Raw genomic sequence first — 17,037 nt, forward strand, 5'->3', positions numbered from 1 at the left:
TGAATTTCTTCTTGTTTTAAAGGTTCCCATGCCTTCTCCACCTACACCCCACTTCCACTACATGCCTACACTCTCTTATCAGGTGGACTTTCAATGCCTTCAGCAGGCTCTGTCATCCCTTACTTGGAATTTTTCCAAATGAAAAAGTTTTATTAAACCTCCTGGGATGGTTGGCAGCTAATAAAACATTTTGCTATTCTTACAACTGCCAAACTACAGCATTTTTTAAAAATTACTGCATTTTGAGAGTCATTTTTAAGAGCACCCTGATCTTTATCTCCCACATGAAAGATGAAGGAACTAGGACAAGAGAGGTTTGGGGACTTCTCTGGGCTCACACAGAAAGGCACCAGGTTAGTCTGGTCCCTGTTCTAGAAATTCACCAGGTTTGAGACCTGGTTTGATCTCTTGAATCTTAGAACTGAGAAAAGCTAGCCATATGGATACTCACTGAAATATGGTGAAAGGAAAATGTTGGCTGTTGGTTGCCTTGAGACTTGGGAAGCACAGCACACAGAAGGTATTGGGTGAGATATGCCTAATAGGGTCTTAGGTAGGGTTTAATCATATCTGTACTATGATTATTCTTTGGGTGACCCTTTTCACCTGTGACAAAGGGAGTATGGACAATCACTGACCCAAAGCTCTGACCCACTGCCTCACTGAGCAGCACTCTACTCTCTCAACAAGAGTAGCACCAGCAAAATTCACTCAGGTACTGTATACCTAGCAATGACCATTCTGTTGGTCTATATGGGCATCAATACTTTCATAAAAAGCACAGGTAATTTTAAAAAAGAAAAAGATTGGAGATAAAGTGATAGGCATGATACCCCTTCAGCAACAATATTGCAAACCATTGTCTAAATGGAAAATAATAGTGTGCGTGTGAGAGAGAGAGAGGAGAGAGAGAGAGAGAGAGAGAGAGAGAGAGAGAGAGAGAGAGAGAGAGAGAGAGAGAGAGAGAGAGATGTCTGCATGTCTGCCTTAGAAACAGGCAGGGGGTAAGTGGGAGGGAAATTGTGGACATTGGTGGTGGGGAATGTGAATGACTAAAATACAATCATAAACAACTTGCAATTTTGAAAAAATAAACAAAAAACAATTGCATTATGAACACCATTGTAACCATGATGTTTAAATAAAGTAATTAATTGGAAAAAAAAAGACAAGGCACTTCTCTTGCATTATTCTAGAAAACCAGAAAGCCAAGAACAAATTTCTTGAGGCCAAGGGAGATTTTATGCATAAGAGAAGGTGGTGTTATGGCCAAGAAGAAAGAGATTGGAGAGAAGTGTCTACAGCTCCCTGGAGCTGGAAGAGGTGATAAAAAGATTATTCCCTACATTCAAAAGTGAATGCAACCCTGCCACCTTTCAATATCAAATTGGTCTCAAGAAATGTAAGAGAACAAATTTCAGAAATGTTTTTAGCTATCCACTTCTGGTAATTGATTACAGAAATCAAAGAAAATTAAGTCCCCAGAGGAGAATGGCACTGGCCTTGTTGATCTCTAAGAGGGTTCTGGCTTTCAACAGGTAGCATCATGCCCTTTATATTCTGATAGATGTCAGGGGATAGGTGCAAGTGGGGATAAAAGATTAAGTACTCAGGGATTTTGGGGAGAAAATGTGAGAGATTCCTGGGTGAGAGAAATGTGAGTTCAACTTGGGATTTACCTTGTCTAAAAGAAAACATCTAGTCTGTACATTCTGTCTATAAAATAGTCAATAGAGAATAAACAAAGATATTGCAAAGAAAACCTGATATTCAGGGTGAAAAATAAAATGAAAAACAGAAGAAGTGCATATATAGTAAAGAAAGTAAGGGGAAAGATACCTAAGTACAGGACCAAGGTCAAGAGGTGGTTGTCAAGAGGCATGTTGTACAGAAGTCTTCCAAGCCAGATCTTGGTGCTCTGGAGAAGAACCAAGTGAAGCATCGAGAAGTGATTAAAAGCTGGTTTCTTGTATGCTACCTCAATAAAAATGAATAAGAAGCAAATAAAATAAAAAGTGGTGTAAAATATAATGACAATATCTAATTTGAAGTATGTATTATGAATGTTCAATAAAGTACAAAAATGATGAAGTTCCAGTTAAACCTATCTATTAATGCTATGCCTCAGTTTCCTTTATCTTTAAAATAGAAATAGGGCTAGTGAAATAGTACAGTGGATAGGATGCTTGCCTTGCATGTGGCCGACCTGGGATGGACCCAGATTCTATCCCTAGCATCCCATTTGGTCCTTTGAGCTTGCCAGGTGCAATTTCTGAGCTCAGAGCCAGGAATAACCACTGAACACCACTGGCTGTGCCCCAAAACAAACAAAAAATAGAGATAACAGAACTTTCTCATAGGATTGTCCTAAGAATTAAATTACATCATATATATGAATTTATTATATGCATTTACTATAAATGATATATCATTATGTGTCATATATTATAAATTCATATGAACACTTAGAGTAGTGCCTGGCAACTATCATTATTATTATTTCTAATCACTCCCAAATACTTCATCTTAAGCAGACAAACTTTTGGATCACAGGTTCCAATGGGAAGAATCTTAGAAGTTTGGCATCCCTAGTCCAGTCCTTTGAACCTAGGACAACTAGAAGAAATGAGTACCAGAGCCAGGAAAGAGCATGTGTAAAAACAGGCTATAGAGAGCAGATATCTTCACTCCTAAACTCATGGAGGGCTCCAACTTTCTTTTTTTTTTTTAATGCATAATTTTTTTTATTTAAACACCTTGATTACATACATGATTGTGTTTGGGTTTCAGTCATAAAAGGAACACCACCCATCACCAGTGCAACATTCCCATCACCCAAGTCCCAAATCTCCCTCCTCCCCACCCAACCCCCGCCTGTACCCTAAACAGGCTCTACATTTCCCTCATACATTCTCAATATTAGGACAGTTCAAAATGTAGTTATTTCTCAAACTAAACTCATCACTCTTTGTGGTGAGCTTCCTGAGGTGAGCTGGAACTTCCAGCTCTTTTCTCTTTTGTGTCTGAAAATTATTATTACAAGGGTGTCTTTCATTTTTCTTAAAACCCATAGATGAGTGAGACCATTCTGCGTTTTTCTCTCTCTCTCTGACTTATTTCACTCAGCATAATAGATTCCATGTACATCCATGTATAGGAAAATTTCATGACTTCATCTCTCCTGACAGCTGCATAATATTCCATTGTGTATATGTACCACAGTTTCTTTAGCCATTCGTCTGTTGAAGGGCATCTTGGTTGTTTCCAGAGTCTTGCTATGGTGAGTAGAGCTGCAATGAATATAGGTGTAAGGAAGGGGTTTTTGTATTGTATTTTTGTGTTCCTAGGGTATATTCCTAGGAGTGGTATAGCTGGATCGTACGGGAGCTCGATTTCCAGTTTTTGGAGGAATCTCCATATCGCTTTCCATAAAGGTTGAACTAGACAGCATTCCCACCAGCAGTGGATAAGAGTTCCTTTCTCTCCACATCCCCGCCAACACTGTTTATTCTCATTCTTTGTGATGTGTGCCATTCTCTGGGGTGTGAGGTGGTATCTCATTGTTGTTTTGATTTGCATCTCCCTGATGATTAGTGATGTGGAACATTTTTTCATGTGTCTTTTGGCCATGCGTATTTCTTCTTTGTCAAAGTGTCTGTTCATTTCTTCTCCCCATTTTTTGATGGGGTTAGATGTTTTTTTCTTGTAAAGTTCTGTCAGTGCCTTGTATATTTTGGAGATTAGCCCCTTATCTGATGGGTATTGGGTGAATAGTTTCTCCCACTCAGTGGGTGGCTCTTGTATCCTGGGCACTATTTCCTTTGAGGTGCAGAAGCTTCTCAGCTTAATATATTCCCATCTGTTAATCTCTGCTTTCACTTGCTTGGAGAGTGCAGTTTCCTCCTTGAAGATGCCTGTAATGTCCTGGAGTGTTTTGCCTATGTGCTGTTCTATATATCTTATGGTTTTGGGGCTGATATCGAGGTCTTTAATCCATTTGGATTTTACCTTTGTACATGATGTTAGCTGGGGGTCTAAGTTTAATTTTTTGCAAGTGGCTATCCAATTGTGCCAACACCACTTGTTGAAGAGGCTTTCCCTGCTCCATTTAGGATTTCCTGCTCCTTTATCAAAAATTAGATGGTTGTATCTCTGGGGAACATTTTCTGAGTATTCAAGCCTATTCCACTGATCTGAGGACCTATCCTTATTCCAATACCATGCTGTTTTGATAACTGTTGCTTTGTAGTACAGTTTAAAGTTGGGAAAAGTAATTCCTCCCATATTCTTTTTCCCAATGATTGCTTTAGCTATTCGAGGGTGTTTATTGTTCCAAATGAATTTCAAAAGTGGCTGATCCACTTCTTTGAAGAATGTCATGGGTATCTTTAGAGGGATGGCATTAAATCTGTATAATGCCTTGGGGAGTATTGACATTTTGATGATGTTAATCCTGCCAATCCATGAGCAGGGTATGTGTTTCCATTTCCGTGTGTCCTCTCTTATTTCTTGGAGCAGAGTTTTATAGTTTTCTTTGTAGAGGTCCTTCACATATTTAGTCAAGTTGATTCCAAGATATTTGAGTTTGTGTGGTACTATTGTGAATGGGGTTGTTTTCTTAATGTCCATTTCATCCTTATTACTATTGGTATATAGAAAGGCCATTGATTTTTGTGTGTTAATTTTGTAGCCTGCCACCTTGCTATATGAGTCTATTGTTTCTAGAAGCTTTTTGATAGAGTCTTTAGGGTTTTCTAAGTAGAGTATCATGTCATCTGCAAACAGTGAGAGCTTGACTTCTTCCTTTCCTATCTGGATTCCCTTGATATCCTTTTCTTGCCTAATCGCTATAGCAAGTACTTCCAGTGCTATGTTGAATAGGAGTGGTGAGAGAGGACAGCCTTGTCTTGTGCCAGAATTTAGAGGGAAGGCTTTCAGTTTTTCTCCATTGAGGATAATATTTGCCACTGGCTTGTGGTAGATGGCCTTCACTATATTGAGAAAGGTTCCCTCCATTCCCATCTTGCTGAGAGTTTTGATCAAGAATGGGTGTTGGACCTTATCAAATGCTTTCTCTGCATCTATTGATATGATCATGTGGTTTTTATTTTTCTTGTTATTGATGTTGTGTATTATGTTGATAGATTTACGGATGTTAAACCATCCTTGCATTCCTGGGATGAAACCTACTTGATCGTAGTGGATGATCTTCTTAACGAGGCATTGAATCCTATTTGCCAGGATTTTGTTGAGGATCTTTGCATCTGCATTCATCAGTGATATTGGTCTGTAATTTTCTTTTTTGGTAGCGTCTCTGTCTGGTTTAGGTATCAAGGTGATGTTGGCTTCATAAAAGCTATTTGGAAGTGTTTCTGTTTGTTCAATTTCATGAAAGAGTCTTGCCAAGATTGGCAGTAGTTCCTCTTGGAAAGTTTGATAGAATTCATTAGTGAATCCATCTGGACCTGGGCTTTTGTTTTTCGGCAGACATTTGATTACTGTTTTAATTTCATCAATGGTGATGGGGGTGTTTAGATATGCTACATCCTCTTCCTTCAACCGTGGAAGATTATAAGAGTCCAAGAATTTATCCATTTCTTCCAGGTTCTCATTTTTAGTGGCGTAGAGTTTTTCAAAGTAGTTTCTGATTACCCTTTGAATCTCTGTCATATCAGTAGTGATCTCTCCTTTTTCATTCCTGATACGAGTTATCAAGTTTCTCTCTCTCTCTTTCTTTGTTAGGTTTGCCAGTGGTCTATCGATCTTGTTTATTTTTTCAAAGAACCAACTTCTGCTTTCGTTGATCTTTCGGATTGTTTTTTGAGTTTCCACTTCGTTGATTTCTGCTCTCAGCTTTGTTATTTCCTTCTGTCTTCCTATTCTTGGGTCCTTTTGTTGAGCATTTTCTAGTTCTATTAGCTGTGTCATTAAGCTACTCAGGTAAGCTCCTTCTTCCTTCCTGATGTGTGCTTGCAAAGCTATAAATTTTCCTCTCAGTACTGCTTTTGCTGTGTCCCATAAGTTCTGATAGTTTGTGTCTTTATTGTCATTTGTTTCCAGGAACTTTTTGATTTCCTCCTTGATTTCATCTCGGACCCACTGGTTATTGAGCATGAGGCTGTTTAACTTCCAGGTGTTAAAGTGTTTCTTCTGAGTCCCTTTGGAGTTCACAAATAATTTCAGAGCCTTGTGGTCAGCGAAGGTAGTCTGCAAAATTTCTATCCTCTTGATCTTATGGAGGTATGTTTTATGTGCCAGCATGTAGTCTATCCTGGAGAATGTCCCATGTACATTGGAGAAGAATGTGTATCCAGGTTTCTGGGGATGGAGTGTCCTATATATATCCACTAGGCCTCTTTCTTCCATTTCTCTCCTCAGGTCTAGTATATTCTTGTTGGGTTTCAGTCTGGTTGACCTGTCCAGTGTTGACAAAGCCGTGTTAAGGTCCCCCACAATTATTGTGTTGTTGTTGATATTATTTTTCAGATTTGTCAACAGTTGTATTAAATATTTTGCTGGCCCCTCATTCGGTGCATATATGTTTAGGAGAGTGAATTCTTCCTGCTCTACGTACCCCTTGATTAATATAAAATGTCCATCTTTGTCCCTTACAACCTTCCTGAGTATAAAGTTTGCATTATCTGATATTAGTATGGCCACTCCAGCTTTTTTATGGGTGTTGTTTGCTTGGATAACTTTTCTCCAGCCTTTTATTTTGAGTCTATGTTTGTTCTGACTATTCAGGTGCGTTTCTTGTAGGCAGCAGAAGGTTGGATTGAGTTTTTTGATCCATTTAGCCACTCTGTGTCTCTTAACTGGTGCATTTAGTCCATTGACGTTGAGAGAAAGAATTGTCCTGGGATTTAACGCCATCTTTATTTCAAAATTTGGTGTGTCTTTTGGGTAGTCTTGTCTTAGATTAGGTCTTTCAGTTTTTCTCTTAAGACTGGTTTTGTGTCTGTGAAGTTTCTGAGCTGTTTTTTGTCTGTGAAACCATGTATTCTTCCATCAAACCGGAAAGTGAGTTTTGCTGGGTATAGTATTCTGGGTGAAGCATTCATTTCATTCAGTCTTGTCACAATATCCCACCACTGCTTTCTGGCATTGAGCGTTTCTGGTGACAGGTCTGCTGTAAATCTCAGGGAAGCTTGCTTGAACATGATTTCCCCTTTTGATCTTGCTGTTTTCAGAATTCTGTCTCTATCTGTGGGATTTGTCATTGTGACTAGGATGTGTCTTGGGGTGGTTTTTTCTGGGGTCTCTTTTGGTTGGTACTCTTCGGGCATGCAGGATTTGATCACATATATTCTTTAGCTCTGGAAGTTTCTCTTTAATGATGTTCTTGACCATTGATTCTTCCTGGAAATTTTCTTCCTGGGTCTCTGGGATTCCAATGATTCTTAAGTTGTTTCTGTTGATCTTATCATAGACTTCTATTTTCGTCTGTTCCCATTCTTTGACTAATTTTTCCATTGTCTGCTCATTTGCTTTAAGTTTTTTGTCCAATCTCTCCTGCTGTATGGAATTGTTATGTATCTCATCTTCCACAGCACCAAGTCTATTCTCAGCTTCTGATACCCTGTCCCAGAGCTTATCCATTTTGTCATTCACTTCGTTTACTGACTTTTTCAGTCCTGTTAGTTGACATGTTATTTCAGTTTGGAGTTTTGTCATTTCTGCCTTCATATTTTCTTGGTTCTTATTAGTGTTCTGTTCAACTCGATCCATGGTTTCTTGGAGTCTGTTGAGCACCTTCCATATTGCTAGTCTAAAGTCCTTATCTGAGAGGTTGATTAGTTGTTCAGTCATTATCTGGTCCTCAGAATTGTCATCTTCATTCTCTATGTCTGATGCTGGCCTGCGTTGTTTCCCCATTGTCACACTTGTATTGTGGGTTTTTCTACGTGTTGTGGTGGTATTCATTGTCTATATGATGTAGGCAGCACACTCCTCTGGCTCCTCCCTTTCTGGATGGGCTGACTTGCCTCTAAGGGAGGGGAGTCCTCCGTGGATGAAGCCTCACACTGGGTCAAATCTTAGGCCCGAGCATGCAACAGAGAAGACAGTCCAGAGAGAAATGTTTGCTTCTGTGATATAGCGCCGTTCTTAGTGTGATTTTTCCTTCTTGTTGCAATGGAGTTCTTTCCTTAGAAAGAGTGCACGGCCGCGTAGCGAAGCGGAGCGGCCATGCTCCTCTGAGCCTCTTTTTGCCCCACTCGCAAGAGTTTCACGCAAGAGGACAGTAGACAGACATAGACAGGTCACACTCACAGTCTTTCACAGCTGAGCCCCACTGGGCCGGTGTACTTTCACGGATTTTCCCCGCCTGGTGTCACACACAGGGAGCCAGCTTTTGCAAAGGTTAGCCGGTTTTTATGCTCTGAAGTCCCTCCCTGAAAATGGCGTCTGGGCGAGCGAGGTTTCTGGAGGCTCTTTTTGCCCCACTCGCAAGAGTTTTACGCAAGAGGACAGTAGACAGACATAGACAGGTCACACTCACAGTCTTTCACAGCTGAGCCCCCACTGGGCCGGTGTACTTTCGCGGATTTTCCCTGCCTGGTGTCACACACAGGGAGCCAGCTTTTGCAAAGGTTAGCCGGTTTTTATGCTCTGAAGTCCCTCCCTGAAAATGGCGTCTGGGCGAGCGAGGTTTCTGGAGGCTCTTTTGCCCCACTCGCAAGAGTTTTCACGCAAGAGGACAGTAGACAGACATAGACAGGTCACACTCACAGTCTTTCACAGCTGAGCCCCACTGGGCCGGTGTACTTTCGCGGATTTTCCCCGCCTGGTGTCACACACAGGGAGCCAGCTTTTGCAAAGGTTAGCCGGTTTTTATGCCGGCTCCAACTTTCTTGACGTACATTGCTTTGAATAGGTTTATAATATTTTCTTTAAGTAACACACTAATAGAAATCTCTTCCATGTTTTTGTTTGTGCTTCCTTTGACCCCCTTTAATTTTTGAATTATTATGTAGATATCCAAAGGTGAGCATTAAAGGTGTTTTCTATTCACAGTACTTGCAAGAGTTCTGAAATTGCTAGTGCCTGAAACATGCAACCTGTAAGAGATGGAACTGAATAGAAGTTACAACTCAGAACATAAATTACTGAAAAACAACATGTAAGTGAATCGTTACTAAAGGGAACAAGAGTTTCCCACAGAAGCAACCACAGATATATCTCTGACTTCAATATAAATAAAAAATAAATAAGGCAAACTGTTTATTCTCTCAGGAAAGAATTCTTGGACTCCCAACTGTGTTAGACACTTGACAAAGATCTATGGGTCAGAGTTGAGCATAGTGGTAAGATCCTTTTGCTCCCTGCGAGTTTCCTTTCCTTTTACAATCTGAGGTAAAATATTCCAACACTTTGTGGGTCTCTGACACATTCTCAACAGCTTTCTTGTGTTCAGGAAAATTTTACATTGTGAATTCAGCCTTCCACAAGGAAAATTCACTTTCTCAGCTTACTTTGTATGGCTCAGTCACCTGACTTAGATTCCACCAATCAGAAGTTTTTCTTTGCGATTCTGCTCACAAGAGCAGTAGAGGAATGCCACCTTGCAGGGGTCAGGGCATGTAGTTCTTCTGCTATGCAGCCCTCAGTTTGGTGAAAACTCTGGTGGATCTTTTCTCTGGATACCTGCTTTGATGTGTGCATGGGAATGTATGCATGAGGAGGTGATGGTCTTCCACGTTGTAATTGCTACCATTTTGGTTTGGGCATTTTCCTCTCTGGCTATCTTTCAGTTGCATTTTAGCAGTCCTGGAGATGCTGTGAACGCTCAGATATTCTTTAAGAAATTTTCTTGCGACGGAAATGAGTTTGGGTGGGCTCTGTTGTTTATACTGAGAGACTTGACTGGCGTACCGATCCTTGAAAGGAAAGGAAATTCTAAATATAAATTCTACTTCCCAGACACTTGTTAATCCTCTCTTCTCCTCCGCCCTCCTACCTTTTCCTGTCAAGACTGTCAACGCATCAAGGCAGCACATCATGGAAGCATTGTGGGACCTGTGAAAAGGGATAGACTGGCTATGAGTTCCCACAAAATGACGCTGATTGTTTGAAAATGCCACAGAGGCCACTTCTCCAAAGGGGAGAGCTGTTACTTAGGGTGGATTTGGAGAAGTTTCAAAGGGGCGTGGTCCAGAAGGGTATAGATGCAACTTTAATTCTTCTCCTCTCATCAATCTCCTCCTCCTCCCAGAATTTAAAGTACCAGCAAGACTTGTGTTAGAAAAACATCATTAGCTCCTCGATGAACTTGAATTCCAGTTCACTCTCAGACTGGTTATTCTGTTCTTTCTCCAGATACCACTCCACCTTGGAATGATCTGAGGCTTGTTGCAAATACAGCCTACAGATTTATTTACTTCAAAGGACATTCCAGGCAATGAAAAAGCAAGTAGAGACAGCCTGAAAAACAGAAAGAGTAGAGTGAAAATCAAGAGCAGAATAGCAAAGGCAAGATGGAAAACATCTCCTTACACAGTCTTCTAATGATCTTTTGTTGTTGTTTTTGTTTTTGGGCCAAAACCAGTAGCACTCAGGGGTTACTCCTGGTTCTGTGTTCAGAAATCACTCCTGGCAGGCTCAGAGGATCATATGGGGTACTAGGGATAGAACCCAGCCAGGCCTGAGTTGGCCACTTGCAAAGCATAAGCCCTACTGCTGTCATATAGCACTACTCCTGTCCCTGAATAATAGTAGGTGGAGCAAAGATCCACATAGAACTGAGTTTAAGTGCCAACCCTGGCATTTGGCTATTTGGGAAAATTTATTTGGTTTCTTAGTTTCTCTCATACACACACACACACACACACATACAGAAATATATGTACATATATTATATATAAAGCAAATATAGAAAAGAAGTGAGTGAGGCCAAAATGACAATAGGTAGGGCATTTGCTTTGTACATGGAAAATTCAGTTCAATCCCAGGTACCCCGTATGGTCCCCTGAGCCTGCCAGGAATAATCTCTGAATGCAGAGCCAGGAGTTAGCCTTGAGCACTACTGGATGTGGCCCAAAACAAAACAAAGCAAAACAAAACAAAGAAAGAAGCAAAATAAGTAAAAAACATATGTATATATTCTTAGCTTGTATATAACACACATCTATACACAGTCTCTGTATTCCTAAGATTTGTAGTAGCCATGTTCCATAAGGTCATTTCTTTATCAATGAACATTAAGCACAGTTAAGCTTCAACAGACCTAGGTATGTTTTATGTATTTTGTTTTATGTATACTTTTGTTTAAAGTCATCTTATTTACTATCATTGCTGATTCATGAACATTGCCCTTCCAGTTACCAGCATTATCATTCATGTTCAAATGAAGAAAAAGTACATTTATTTATCTGTGAGGCACATCACAGACTCTTGCTGTAGCAAGCCTGGAAACATTTTAAAAAGTGACATCACTAATAGAAACTGGACAAAAGTATGGATGTTGAATATATGGCACAAGATGAACTGCTACAGGGACACTTGTAAAATACTTGTGAGGAAAATGTAAGAAGAAAAAAACAAGAAGGCAGAGCATTGCCTTGTCTGACCCTGACTAGAAAGTGGGCATCAGGCACTCAATTATTCATAGCTCTGACCAAGTCTGCAGGGACTACAAGAATACTAGAGGGTATTGACTAGGGGGAGCAAGTAAATCTAACCAAAATTCACCAAAAACCCACCAGTGGAATCTATGTATTGATGGAGCGCTGACTGCATACAAATTCTGTGGTGCAAGGATCTAACATGCAACTTGGGCCAGGATCTAACATGGAGGAGAGTGTCCCATCCACATAAGGCACCCCTTGCCATTGACTTTAATGGTTGCACAACACAGAAGCCGGTGGATGCCAACCCCACACTCCGTTATCAGCCTCAGGGCTCACCTCCAGGAAGTCTTGTACCCAAGGGAAGCATCTAACAGTAAATCCTACTGAACAAGTCCTGAGTAACTTGGGCCTGGAGAAGGGAATTGGAATGCCAAGAGGAAACTTTCTTGACTCATTCAACCTCACGGATTCACTTCTTACTTAGATATAGTGAGAAGTTGAATGAGAATATATCACCAAGTGGGAATCAGGATTGACACCTAGGCCTTTGTGTCCAGACTGAGATATAAACACAGACTGAAAGCATAATCTCTAGATCTAAAGGTCCATACTTATTTGACCTTTCACCACACTTTGTTCAGGGGAAAAATAAGTCACTTGGCACCTCCCTGAGTGCAAAAGCATAAAAAAGCAACCTTCTTATGCAAACACAAGGAGCCCCAAATTGCACCTGATGCTTCTAGTACACCCCCCAACATTTCAGCACCCACAGTGATAGTGGTGTGGTCTTTGGGAAAAGCTACAGACCTTCTTATGCAAACACAAGGAGCCCCAAATTGCACCTGATGCTTCTAGTACACCCCCCAACATTTCAGCACCTCACAAGTGATAGTGGTGTGGTCTTTGGGAAACACTGTGCTGAAATATCCAGGTTCCATCATACTGGAATCAATCCGGAATTATTGAAGAGAGTTGTAGAGTATGTGCTGTGCACGCCTGTGACCCTGAACTCGATCTTTTGTATTGAGTGCTCCCCTTCAGAACCCTTGAAGGCAGCTCTGGTGGTCCCTGAGCATCACTGGACTTGAAAAAACCAAACTGTCAGGTCTTCACTGCCAGAGGACCCTGGGTTATAGCTCCAAGGTCCTCAGCACTGTTGGGCCTGGCCCCCACACAAATAAAAGAAAAGCCAATTCCTGTCAAGCACTCATGTACCCCTGAAAATACTTTGCCCCCACCTTCATTAGATAAACAACTATTGGTGGAATTCTTTGTAGTATGCTAATGACTCTAAGACTTCTTTTCCCTTCTTTTTTCCTTTTCAAAACTCTTTTCAGAGGCTTGAAGGAATGGAGTATTGAGGGCTTTAAGGTGATACCAGATGAGGTCAACTGCCTGAGCTGCTGATGTCTCTGTGTGGGGAGGAGTAAGACTGGAGTGTAGTGTCAGGGATGGCTACACTTCAGCAGAGGGACTCTTAGGAGCTCCTGAGATGGGAACAATACCTTACAGCTTGGGTCCATTTCCCCTCTGCTGCCTGAACACTTATAGAGAGAGGCATTCTCTGCAAGGCAATACTGCTTGTGATTAGAAGATTAGGGACTCATTCATTCTCTATTTACTCAGAACCAGGATTTGTACCCAGGTGCACATTAGGAAGACATCAGATCTTGTTTTCTGTGGCAGGCAGATGTTTGGCCTAGTGGTCTAGTTTCTCTGTTCTAGGACTGTGTTGACTGCCTGAATTTTCTTCTCTGTGATATTTGTACCACCAAATTTTGCTGAACTTCTCTGTTCTTCTGTTTACTCATAGGTAAAAGGAACAAACCCTAGTATTTCATAGGAAGTGCTTTAAAATTAAATGGTTCAATACATGGTTTTGGTTTAGATTTGGGTCTACTATATTTTAGTCCTTTTGAGGTAAGAGGACCAAGTCAGAGAGAGACTGAAGGAAAGGTGTTTGTGTGTGTGTGTGTGTGTGTGTGTGCATTTTGCTGTGTGTGTGTGTGTGTGTGTGATGGAAGGTCAGAGGGAGAGAGATAGAGAAGAGAGGATAATGCTGGAAACTATACAAAACATTCCTTTCAAAATGCATACACATTTAAAAATAAGCAAGGTGGATTTTAAAATTCATCATTAAGAATGAATTTCATCTTATGAACTTTAAAAATTACCCCTATATTATTATTGCTAGTAGCAGCAGCAGCAGCATTGATATCAGCAGCAAATTTCTATTGAGCACAGTTGTATCAGGGTGCGTGTCTTTGCACACTGTTCTTTCATTTATACATAGTTGTATAAAAGACAAATATTCCTCTATTCATCTATAGAAGAGAAAACTAAAAACTAAAAATCTACAATCATAAATCAATGTGTCCAAAGTCATAGGGGACAATAAGCCAGGAGAGTGAACTTATACATTGAGAAGTGCAAGTGCTGTGCCTTAGATAAGTTTTATGGTCCATGAGCAACTCACAGCTAGTGTGGCTGCAACTGGCAATTTAAAATAAATGATTATAAAAGATAGGAAAAGTTCTGAAGAGGTGACATTCTTGTCATGCAGTTTTTCAAAAACCTGATCTCTTCTTCCCCTATCTTGTGAATGCCAATGGCAGGCACCAGATATTTCCCATCTTGGTTGGTCTCATGCTAGTGAAGTGCTTGGTAAATATTTGCTGATTGGGTTTGATTCAAATGAGATGGAAGGGCTCTTTCAAATGGTGCTCAGTGTGTGAACTAATGATTTCTCTAGAGTGGATTAGAGCCCTAAGGGTATGTTATTGTTTCTGAAGTTGGAGCCAGGAATGACAGTCTCTGTTTAAAGATGTAAGAATTCTCAAAATAGGAATGTTGTTTATTGTAGGCCAATTTGCTAAATGTGGGTTCCTTTGGTTTCTGGGTCATGTACAACTGGCTACCTTGGACTCTCTCATATTCTAAAAAGCTCCTGGCGGTTCTGTTTCTCTGAGTCATGAATTGAAAATGCATAATAAGTAGGCAGATTCTATCTTTGCCATAAAAACCCCACGGGCTTAGTTTCATACGTAATAGCTTGATATGTGCCAACCTAACCACTCCTCTTCCTCTAGCCTCTGCCTGGGCACACCCAGGGGTGGGAAGATGACCACGTTCATTCCATCTTTAGAACCATCTAAGCCTCAGGTAGCTCCTCTTACCAAGTGAGAGTGATCTTATCAGAACCTTCTTTCAGGTTCTGTCTCTCATCCAGGGCCAGAAGAAACAAATGCCAATTTTGTTTGCCTCAGGTTAGTCACTTAGAGAACGGTATCAAAATGGCAATAAATATGGCTCCTTTAGCCATCTTTCCTGATCTGTTATTTCCAGTATTTTCTCACTGAGTTGATCAGTAGGGAAGAAATACCAAGTACATTCCCCTACAGACTCTACACACGGTTAATATGTGAATCCCACCAGGCTCTACATGGCAGACACTTGGTTTCTTTAGCCACAGCCTGATTTGCATGTACATAACCTGGTTGCATTATAGATTTGTGAGAGTTAGAGGACACGTGCCATGAGAAGCTCTTCTCCTTGCATGGATCTTGGGAGGTGCAGAGAAGTTACTAGAAGGGGAAGATAGATTCAGAAGACCTTGGGAAAGGAGTCAGAGGTTTGAAATTGAACTGTTATTCCTTTCACCATGAAGCAAAGGCTACAACAGCTCTGCTTATTGGGAGGAAATATGTGATGAGGACAAAGTGGCCCACAGCTTGAGCATCATGAGGACTCTAGTCCCATCTCATATGAATCTATGGATGTTAAGTACCTGTGTGCCTTCTGAAAATCCAGAATAATTTGCATTTTTACCTGTATTTCTTTGTATAAGGGTCTTACCTGGCACTACTTGAGTGCTATTTTTGTGCTTAGAGATCCATTTGAAAGTGTTTGGGGAACCATGAGATACTAGAAGTCAAATTCAGTCCTCTCATTCACAAAACATGTGACCTTTGAGCTTTGTTTGTCTCTGTCTATCTGTCTGTTTCTCTCATGTGCACACACTCATTATTTTTTTGGCCCACAATCAGTGGTATTTAGGGCTTACTCTTTGCATAGATATTGTTCCTGTAAGTCCGTAGGGGACCATATGTAGTACTATAAATTCAACCTGATTTGACGGGATGCCTTAACCCTTATGTTATCTCTCTAAACACCCTCATTCTCTTTTAAGTAAGCAAAATGGGGGACTTTATTGAGCAGACCGCAGCAAAATTTTTGCCAATAGATCTCTTCCAAAGTGTAACTCCTCTAGCTGTTTTTCACAGCTAGACACTCCCTTACTTATCACCCTTTCACTCTTCCAAAACTTGTAAACCACTCTTTCCCAAAGTGAGCAATAGTTTCCTCTGCAAGTCACTGGAACATGGCAGGAAAAAATGGAAAGCAGTATCACCTCCAGTGCAATGTAAGATCCTACTTTTAATTCTATTAAGATAGACCTCCAGATGGGGTGGTAAATAATCTTTATTTCCTGAAAAGGAAGGGGGGAACAATAGATCAAGTAAAATAGATGAAAAAAATCTGGTAATCTCTGCTGTAACTCTGACAAGCTGGAGAAGCAGCAAAAGAAAACCAAATTTCTGTTTCCTTAATTTTTTCCCCTCTCCACGACATACATTGTGGGGCTCACATTTCTTTCCCTCTTCTAAGAATTGTGCTAAGTATGTTGAAAGGCACAGAAGATTTATTTTTTCAATGGGAAAACTGTTTGCAAAGCAGGTCACTCACCTAAAACAGTTATCTCTACTGTTTACCTAAAACAGTTATTTCCCCAGCCTTAGTTGATCTATCAGTAAAACGGGATGGCATACCCACCAAGGAAAAATGAAAGGAAATAATGAATACCAAACATCTATTCTAGAACGTGCTGTAAACACAGTGCCTTTTTGATAGTATGGCACACACAGATCTGCATGTATACTTTCAGCTGATTCTGTACGGAGGATAGAGTGGGACTGTGAGAGAGACCAACTAAGCCTAATCATGCAAAGATGAGATGCAAATGGGTCCTGGTCAGATTTAGCAGTCATAGAAGAGAGACAAGAAACACTGTGGCCTATCTAAAGAAAGATCATTGTAATAGACACATTAGTGACAGTGGTAGAAGGGTGACATAAACCAGATGAAGGATTTGATTTCTGGTCCTTGAGTCAGAGCTACAACACTCTCAAAGAATCAGATGGTGTGAGTTAAACCAATAGAGACAGGCTTGATGAGATCTCTAGGGCCACCAGGACAGAAAGAGCAGGATTGGGAAGATGCCCTTCTCCAGGAAGATTTGGTGGCAAATACTCCAATGGCCTAGGAAGGAGTTGTTCTGACACCTGATGGTCCTTGAGGAAAGCAGAATTGGGGCCAGAAGTGGCCATCGGCATTTCACTCCTTTAAAATGTATAGCTGAGAGGCCAGAGCAATAGTACAGCAGAAAGGGCATTTATTTGCTTTGCACACA

Source organism: Suncus etruscus, chromosome 1 (genome assembly GCF_024139225.1).
Source record: "Suncus etruscus isolate mSunEtr1 chromosome 1, mSunEtr1.pri.cur, whole genome shotgun sequence".
Lineage (NCBI taxonomy): Eukaryota > Metazoa > Chordata > Mammalia > Eulipotyphla > Soricidae > Suncus > Suncus etruscus.